A 9,400-nucleotide genomic window follows, 5' to 3' on the forward strand; every position below is an offset into this window, starting at 1 on the left:
AGGGGTCCAGGCTCACCAGCAGACTACTCTTTAGTGAAATAGCATCTCTAATGATGCCTTGATTTGGACATTTTCACAGCCTCTAAATTGTAATCTTTTAACCTACTAAATTTCCATTGTAAAGCGAATGCACTTCTGGTATATTGCACCCAGCTTCTTTCAGCAAACTAAACACACCGTAGTATGTGCACAGGGTCCACACTTCTCCCTCTGGAACAAGGTCAGGGGCCTACTGTTGGAAACTGAGGCACAGTGGTCTCAAAAAGAGAGACGTGCTGTCTCCATGGCTACACTTGCAACCTAAGGAATGCAGTAATTAAGAGTTCCCAGCAAACAAGATGAAGCTGTTACAGGCTGAAAGAAAAGATGAGCACATACATTTTGTAGTAAATAGAACACTTAGACTTTGTACCTTGAGGTAAGATTTTTTTAAATTCCTTAGACTGAGTAATGCCGATAGTTAACTGCATGTTGCTGCTTGTTGTCACATTGACTGGGGTTTATAGAGAGCCCCTTGTAAACAATAATGTTGTCTGATGGGTCTCTACTTGCAGACCCCCTGATTCCAGCTCTCTCTCTCTCTCTCTTTCTTTTTTCTTTCTTCTTTCTTTCTTCCACTCTCCCTTTTCTCTTTCTTTCATTCCCAATACCCTTCGGGTCCAAATCTCCAACAGTCCACAATGGAGGAAAAGCTGACACACCTCACACTGGGGAAGGAACAGCAAGGAGGCCATAAGCTCCTTCTATTTTTTGAAGCTGTGTTTTCTTGCTTTAGCACTTGCCCAGTTACTGTAGTCCTTTAACTGTTCATTATAGTTCTGAGGAAGTTTACTGCCTTGGGTTCCTCTGACACCTTTACTTGAACAGGGTTGAAACAATAGTCACCCTCAGAGAAGACCCCAGCAATCTTCAAAGCGGTGATCACCAATCAGACAGCACAGCTCAGAACTTGGAGGACTTGGTCTTTATGTCACACCCTCACTCTGGCAACCTGTGCAAGGAGCCAGAGCTGCAGTTCCCAGTGCTACCTGCCATGAGGATGGCAGATAGGGCATTTTGTATTTTTGCCATTGCAAAAAGACTGGAAGCCACTGGTATTTACTGCTATTTAGCAGCCTCTTCTTCCTGTGCCTCCCTGGGTGCTGCCCATTGTTTCTCTAGACTAAGCTAAAAATAGTTGATTCCTATGACATGCTATGTTCCCAATATAACAGAGTTATAATCATTCATAAATTTCCTAATCATGATTCTTCTACTTCTTTTATTTAAACCTATAATTTTCAATTTACCTGTTAGATATATTTCTCAGAAATGTAAAGCTTTTGGATAGTACCCATGCCAGTGAGCTCTGAAAACCAACAGATATGCAGCCAACTCTTACACACAAGTTCTTTGGGTCTTCCTCAGACAGTTAATAAAATGATGGTGATGTACCAACCCTATCCCAAAAGCAAAGAGTATCTTCAACTATAAGCAAAAGAATTCCATTCTTCTGTCCCATAATATATATGTCCCTCTGAGTCTGAAGAAGTCAGAGTGGACATCATCCCAAGTCCCTCAAGATTTAGGAATGAACAAAATAGGAGGGGGAGTGCTACCACTTAAAAAAAAGCAGATTTAAGGAATAATTGGTTTAAGAATGTTGTACAATTTAAGAGAGGTTTAATTATTTGCGTACAGAGAGGCCAGGACTCAGGAATGATTTTGAGAAGGAAAAAATGGTTTATTGATGGCCGGCTGGACTCAGGAGCTTTCTATTTCAATCCTGAGCCCCAAACAAGACTTTTGAGTTCCTTCAATACAGAAAGGTAAGGTTAAATGGTCCCTTTGTTTCATTTCTCAAAAGGCTTGAATTAGCATATATATCTTCCACATCTTAGGTAAGCTTTTAGCATGGACTTCATACATTCTAGATAAGCTTTTAGCATATTTTGTTTGCATTTCCCCTGAATACTTAAAGTTTATAGACCTTGCATTGTTAAACTGTTTCCTGGGACTGGAGTCGTTGCCGTGGTCACCAAGGACAGGAGTGCAGCCTCTTACTGTCTCACACCCACAAGTCAGACATCTTAGGTTATCTCTGAAGAGACAAAGAGCCTCCCACCAATAGCCCACATCAGGAAGAAGAAGCAATATGTGTAAAGGCTTCCACTTTTATCACTCAGTATTAATTAAGCATCTATTAAAGATGTGATAATTTTCAAAGAATAATATAGAGATACTTGGTCTCTCTAAGGGACACTCATAAATAAAATAATCAATAATAACAATAATAATTGTTTCAGTGTCGTAGAGAAGTGGGGTGTGCGTGGTATTGAAGGCCAGGACAAGAGAACTCTGAGAAGGAAGTTGGTTTATTTCCACCTACCGGACTCGGAGGACTCTTGTCCTAATAATAACAGAGCCCCGAATAGCATTTTTTGGTCTCTTTTATACAGAGATTTAAGATTAGGGAAACAAAGGGTGATGGTATGCAAACAGACCTTTGGTTAGTTTCTTCAGTGTTTGATCTTAGTATCAGATAGGTTATTTCCTCCAGGTGAGTTGCATATTCCCCACATTGCAAGCCAGCTTGGATTTAGCATATCTTCCACAGCTTGGATTTAGCATATCTTCCACATTCCATCTGGATGCAACCTTGAATACACCTTCAGCCTTACATCCTTTCTGAACATTCAAAGACTGTAGGGCCTATATTACTTATTTGGACTTTTAGGGACTAGGTATGCTTGGAAACAATTTTAAATTTATGCACAGGCTATATCATATTTATGCCCCTGCAAGTTCAATAATTATTTTGATGGAGGGATTGACTCCTGGAGATTTTTTACTGAACTGTCTTTACACAATCCTTCCTTCAATTGTGTTTCTGCCTTCAATTTTATTGATTTCTTATACTTATTATTTTCTTAATTTCCAAGTTTGGATTTTTTTCCCCTCATCTTTTCTAGTTTCTTTACATGGAATATTATATCATTAAATTTAACTTTATATCCTAATATATACATTTAATGTTACTATATATATTTTTCTCCAACATCCAAAATATAGTAAAGGAATCAAGAAAGAAAAATCTGTTATATGAACACAGAAATAGGATTTTTTTGCTTTTCTTTCATTAAAGGTATTCCAGGATTCCTTATAGTTTCATTTACTCTCTGTTTGAATACCTTTATTAACTATTATGTTATCAGTGTGTTGGCAAAGAATTCTTCTATTTTAATTTATCTGACAGTACCTTTATTTTGTTGTAGAATTTGAGAGAAGTTCAATTATTTGAGTATAGAGAGGCCAGGAATCAGGAATGATTTTGAGAAGGAAAAATGGTTTATTGACGGCCGGACTCGGGAGCTTTCTGTTTGAATCCCGAGCCCTGAACAAGATTTTCAAACGTCTTTTATACAGAGAGGAAAGGCCAAATGGTCCCTTTGTTTCAGTTCTCAATAGGCTTCAATTAGCATATATATCTTCCACATCTTAGGTAAGCTTTTAGCATGGACTCCAGATATTCTAGGTAAGCTTTTAGCATATTTGGTTTTTGCATTTCCCCTAAATACTTAAAGTTTATAGCCCTTGCATTGTTAAACTGTTTCCTGGGACTGGAGCCTGTTGCCATTGTCCCTAAGGGCAGGACTGCAGCTCTTACCGTTCCACACCCTCAGCCTTCAGCTTAGGTTATCTCTGAAGAGACAAAGAGCCTTCCACCCATAGCCCACATCAATTTCACTTCATTCCAATATTAGTCAGAATACTCCATAGTAACAGAACCAACCAGGGGGCTGGAGGTCTGAGCTTCACAGAGCAAACTCCTATCTGGATTTTCTAATAAAGGTGACTTTGAAGTCCTTAGTCTGAAAGCCCCAGGGGAAAATGCATGACTGGAAGTTCCAGCAAGAGACAGCATTGATGTTGAGGCAGAGATAAACCCCTCAGTTATCTCTTGTAAGACCTCAAACTGATTGCATGAGATTACCCCAGACTACAAAACACAACCTTTCTTTGATTATGGATGCAATTAACTGATTGAAATGCAAATCCTGTCTACAACAAACCGTCAAAGTAACAAGTAAACTAGTGTTGAGCCCAACAACTGGACCCAATAACTTAGAAAATTGGCCCATGAAATTAACCATCACATTCCTGAAGGATATTTTTGCTTATAAATATTCTGTTTTGGCCCCCGACAGGGGAGCTATGGCGAGCGGCGAGGGCCACGCAGTGTAGCCGCCGCGGAGCTGCCGGAGCCGGGCCGGCAGCGGCGTCCCCTCCCCTCCGCGCCACCGCCGCCTCCTCGCCCGGCCCAGGGCCCGGGGCGCTGCCCGCCCGCGCCCGCGGCGCAGGTGCGGCTGGGGCGCGGGGCCGCGGGCCAGGCGGGACGGTGCTGCTGTCGCTGGTGCTGCTCGCGTCCTCGCTGCGCCGCGTGCTGCCGCCGCCGTGCTGCCGGGCTCGGCGCCCACCTGCGTGCTGGCCTGGGCGCCTGGCGCCTGCTGTCCCGCCTGCTGCCCGCGCGCTGCCCCAGCGCGCTCGACGCCCGCCTCTACTGCGCCTACCAGAGCACGGTGCTCTTCTTCTTCGAGAACTACACCGGCGTGCAGATATTGCTATATGGGGATTTGCCAAAAAATAAAAAAATATAATATATTTACCAAATCATCAAAGCACAGTTGACTGGATCGTTGCTGACATCTTGGCCATCAGACAGAACGCGCTGGGCCACGTGCGCTACGTGCTGAAGGACCGGCTGAAGTGGCTTCCGCCGTACGGTGTTATTTTTCTCAGCATGGAGGAATCTATGTAAAGCGAAGTGCCAAATTTAATGAAAAAGAAATGCGAAACAAGCTGCAGAGCCACATGAAAGCAGGAACTCCAATGTATCTTGTGATTTTTCCCGAGGGAACAAGGTATAATCCGGAACTAACAAAAGTCATTTCAGCTAGTCAAACATTTGCTGCTCAAGAAGGCCTTGCAGTATTGAAACATGTGCTCACACCAAGAGTAAAGGCAACTCATGTTGCTTTTGAGTCCATGAAGAATTATTTAGATGCAATTTATGATGTTACAGTGGCTTATGAAGGGACTGTGGATAGTAAAGGACAGCGAAAAGTACTGTCCATGACTGAATTTCTCTGCAAAGAATGTCCAAAAATTCATATTCACGTTGATCGTATAGACAAAAAAGATGTACCAGAAGAACAAGCATATATGAGAAGATGGCTTCATGAACGTTTTGAAATAAAAGATAAGTTGCTTATAGAATTCTATGATTCACTAGATCCAGAAAGAAGAAACAAATTTCCTGGGAACAGTGTTAATTCCAAACTAAGTCTCAAGAAGACTTTACTATCATTGTTGCTCTTAAGTGGTTTGACTGCTAGCATGCTTATGACAGAGGCTGGAAGGAAACTCTATGTGAAAACATGGATCTATGGAACCGTCGCTGGCTGCTTATGGGTTAGCGTTAAAGCATGAACAAGGAGCGGTCTCCTTTCACTGGAAAGTGCTACATTGTCTGGTTTTGGTGGCTGCACGTTACTTCAAATTGTTCCTGAATTTAGTAAGTGTAAATAAAAGCCTTGTTGATTGAACTTTGGATAAAATAGAATTTGTGACTAAGGCCTTTATGCAGCCAAGCATATGGTCTTACAAGTTTTATAACTGAAATTGCTGGAAAGGTAAAAACTAAATGGAGTTTATGCTATACTTTGCAGTATATTTCACTGTGTTTGTTATTTTCAATATTTTCTGCAACTTGACTGGTCCCAAACTCTTATCAATAAGCATTTAGTATCTTGCAACTATGTAATATTCTGCTTTTTGCTTAGTTTCTCCAAGTCAATCAAAGAAATTGTATTTAAGTATCAAGCTGTTTGAGGAAAGGGGTGGTAAGCAGTGTTCATGTGAAGGAAACTCTATATTTAGAGCATGTTTTTACTGTATTCTGTTATTAGCTGATTTCATTTTATATTTGCAGAAGAATGAACATTTCTAATTTATTGAAACAGCTTAATTTGCACACCCTTTACACAAAAAAATGTATAAAATGAGAATTAAGTTTAAGTTAAAATTGTGACTCTAATTCATTATTGCAGAATTTTAAATTGGCCAGCATTTTGAAGGTTTTCGCTGTGCTCTTAGTGCTTTGCAACATCTGTGCCATAAGTGCTTAACATTAAGGGTTCCTGTTATTTTAGGTTATGTATATATATCTGTCTCAAAATAATCAGTGTGAACTCTATTGGACACTGAGTCCAGAGACATTTGAGGTAGTAGGAGCCTTTCAAACATACCAACTAGATTAGCATGTGCCTTTTGTCTGTTATTCCGATTTAGCAAAATATTTAATCCAAAAATATCATTTCTGTTATCATGGTAGATTTCTGCAATGCTGTAGTCCCTTTCCTTTGGATTAAATTAAGTGGTGCTGCTCAGTGGCTTGCACAGTAGACTTGCAGTGAAGCAATGCATCGCTAACCAGTATTTGTCTAAAGTTGAACTCTTTAAGGTCTTTAAGTTTCACCAGCTACTGCAAAGGCATTTTGTGTTTTATGTCAAGAAATTCACATCTTCAAGTCAGTGAAATACAGAGACAGTTCACTGGGACTACATGATTACCACGCATCACCTCAAACAAGGGCTATGTTCAAGCACCAGAATACACAATTTTTAGTCATAGAATGATGTATAAGAGCTTTTAAAACTTTTTTATTTTTTATTTTTAAAATGTGTGATCTGAGCTTATTTTATAATTTAAACTTTAAGATAGCATTTCTGCTCACAATTGTTATATTAGTGACACAGATTAAATATACCAATTGAATCATGATAAACAAAGTGAAAAAAATAATGAAGGGAACTTTTGTCTGTGTTATACTGCTTCTCCAAGACCAGAGTAACCATTTCAAGCAGCAGCTTTGAAGAGCTGTGGGTATGAATTATTATGCACATATTCTTATGTATAGTATACACACATCTCCACAGGTGACAGTTGGTTTCGTTATGAATGGGGATATAAGTAAACCTTTTGAAAAGTGCTCTCATGCCAAATTGTAACTTCCTCTTACTGTAAAGTGAAATTAAGATAAATACCATATCTTTGTTAAATATAATTTTTTAACAGTCCTAAAATTAGAATCTATTTCTAACTAGATCAAAGTGAATGTAAATTTTGTTACTTATTTGATCACGAGTATGTTCATGAGTATGCTCTCACTTAAGTTTTAAGAAGCCGTGTCCTTGCAACTGAGGGTCCTAAGTGATTTTTCGACAGCAGAGTGAGCTGCATTCAGAGCACCTTGGCCTGGCATTCCTTCTGACTCTCCTGATGCTCTTTTCACAGAGGGGCCATACACATTTGTTTTAAAAAAAATTGTATCGAAATCTTTGGGAAGTTAGAAACTTTTCATTAACCTGCATTCATTTTGTCTTGAATTACTGCTTTCTAAAATTCAGAGCCCTGCGCCTGTCTATAATTCTTTTCCACATGTCATTTAAGCTTTTGTTTGTATTAGTGTTTTATTTACAGCTTAGTTATTACTTAGCTTTTCTTTATCACAATGCCATCAGATGGGTGTGCTTTTATGTCTTTTTCAGAAAAAGGGTGTGTTTGGATGAAAGTTTAAAAAAAAAATCTTTCATTGTCAAAAAAAAAAATTCTGTATTAACCATTACTTTCTTTCAGCTATTTAAACATTTCTTTCCACTTCCTTTTGGCCTCCACATATACTAATAAGTATCCACATTCACTTGAAACATTGTTTCTGCTTATATAATGTATGATGCTTTTTTGGTTGCTTTCAGGATTTTTTTTTCTTTTTCTTTAGAATATGGAAAATTTATTATGATGTGTATAGGCACAGATTTCTTTGGCTTCATCCTTTAGGTTATGGAAATAATAAAATGTTTTTTCTTTCTCCAAAATTGGGCACATGAAAGCCATAGTTCCTTCAATTTTTCCCCACTGTATTCTTTCTCCAATCCTTTAGGGCTTCCTGTGATATGAATGTAAAACCTTTTATTACTGCCCCACATGTCCTTAAGGCTGTGTGCATTTTATTTTTTTGAGTCTTTGCATCTCTTGTTAAGATTGGATATCTATTTATCTATCTCCAATATTCTGACATTTCCTCTGTAATCTCCATATTATTTTGCAACCTGTCTAATTGTTTTTTTAGACTTCAGTTAATATATTTTTGGGAGGTCCAAAATTCCCCTAGATTCCTCTTATTTCTCCTCTTATTCTTTCTCGTTTCCATTAATTTCAAGAGAGTTACCATTACTTATTTGGGCAATTTTTATTGCTGCTTTAAATTTTTGTCATATAGTTTCAACATTTATGTCACCTTAGTATCAATATTTTCCTTTTCAAGTTGAAGTTTACCTTGTTCTTTAAATTCCAAGTAGATTTGCATTGTAGCCTACATATTTAAAATGTTTTGTAATGTGACTCTGGCCTTGTTAAATACTATGGAGAATACTAAAATTTTTGATGTCACAGAAATCCTCACAGTTGTGTTTATGGTGCAGGTTTCATTTCAAGAATCTGTATAGGAACATTGGATGAGTTTTAAGATTTTACTTAATTTTATCTATTTCATTTAACAAATTCCATGATGATTCTATGTTTTTTTATTTTATTCTTTCATATCAGATATAAGCTGTGCTGTAGAGAGACTAAAATGAAGGCATAAAGCAAAACAAATATCAAATATATACGATTTTTACTTTATTTTCTCCTTCAAGTGTGTATGAATTTATCCACTCTGTCTAAATCTAAGTATGTTATTTGAGCAATTATTTCCATAATAACAATGGAAGGTTATAGATGGCACATATTGGGACATTGCTGACTTTGGTAAATCTACATGATCACATATTTTGGGATATCCCAAAATATGTGATCATGTAGTTTCTAGATTTTGAGGCAATATTGTATATGAAAATACTATGATTTGCTAAAGCTTGGAAGATGACTAAAAAATCATTGTCAGGCCAGATGAATATAGACCAGTAGACCCTGGACTAATACAAGCATAGTACAGTATTGATGGGATCACTGCACTTTTAAAGAATGGAGAGAAGGTGGTTAATAGGAAGAAAGAAGATATTGAATGCTAGAGTGTGAATAGTGAGGAAATGCAGAGTAAGTATATCTTATCTTTGATAATAGTTTACCACATTTATAGTTAAATGTGATCACCAGCCCAGATTTGAGGTGTAATATGGAAAATATTAAATATTATTGTTTATTTGAAATTGTGTTTAATATAACTGTGGTCTGGAGGAAAGCTTTCAATTTCTAGAGGTGACAAAATCAGAAAGTCAAATGAAAATTTGTAAGTAACATAAAGTCAGAAGTGACCAGTCTCTATTCACATTCAATGCAAGTGGTGAGCTTCATGAA

General features: G+C 37.9%; 1 pseudogene; it reads left to right on the forward strand.

Moving 5' to 3' along the window:
• The first annotated feature begins 338 nt into the window (after positions 1–338).
• LOC101444546 (1-acyl-sn-glycerol-3-phosphate acyltransferase epsilon pseudogene) lies at positions 339–5,469 on the forward strand (annotated as a pseudogene).
• The last annotated feature ends 3,931 nt before the right edge of the window (positions 5,470–9,400 follow it).

The sequence above is a fragment of the Dasypus novemcinctus genome, chromosome 22, assembly GCF_030445035.2.
Source record: "Dasypus novemcinctus isolate mDasNov1 chromosome 22, mDasNov1.1.hap2, whole genome shotgun sequence".
NCBI classification, from domain to species: Eukaryota; Metazoa; Chordata; class Mammalia; order Cingulata; family Dasypodidae; genus Dasypus; species Dasypus novemcinctus.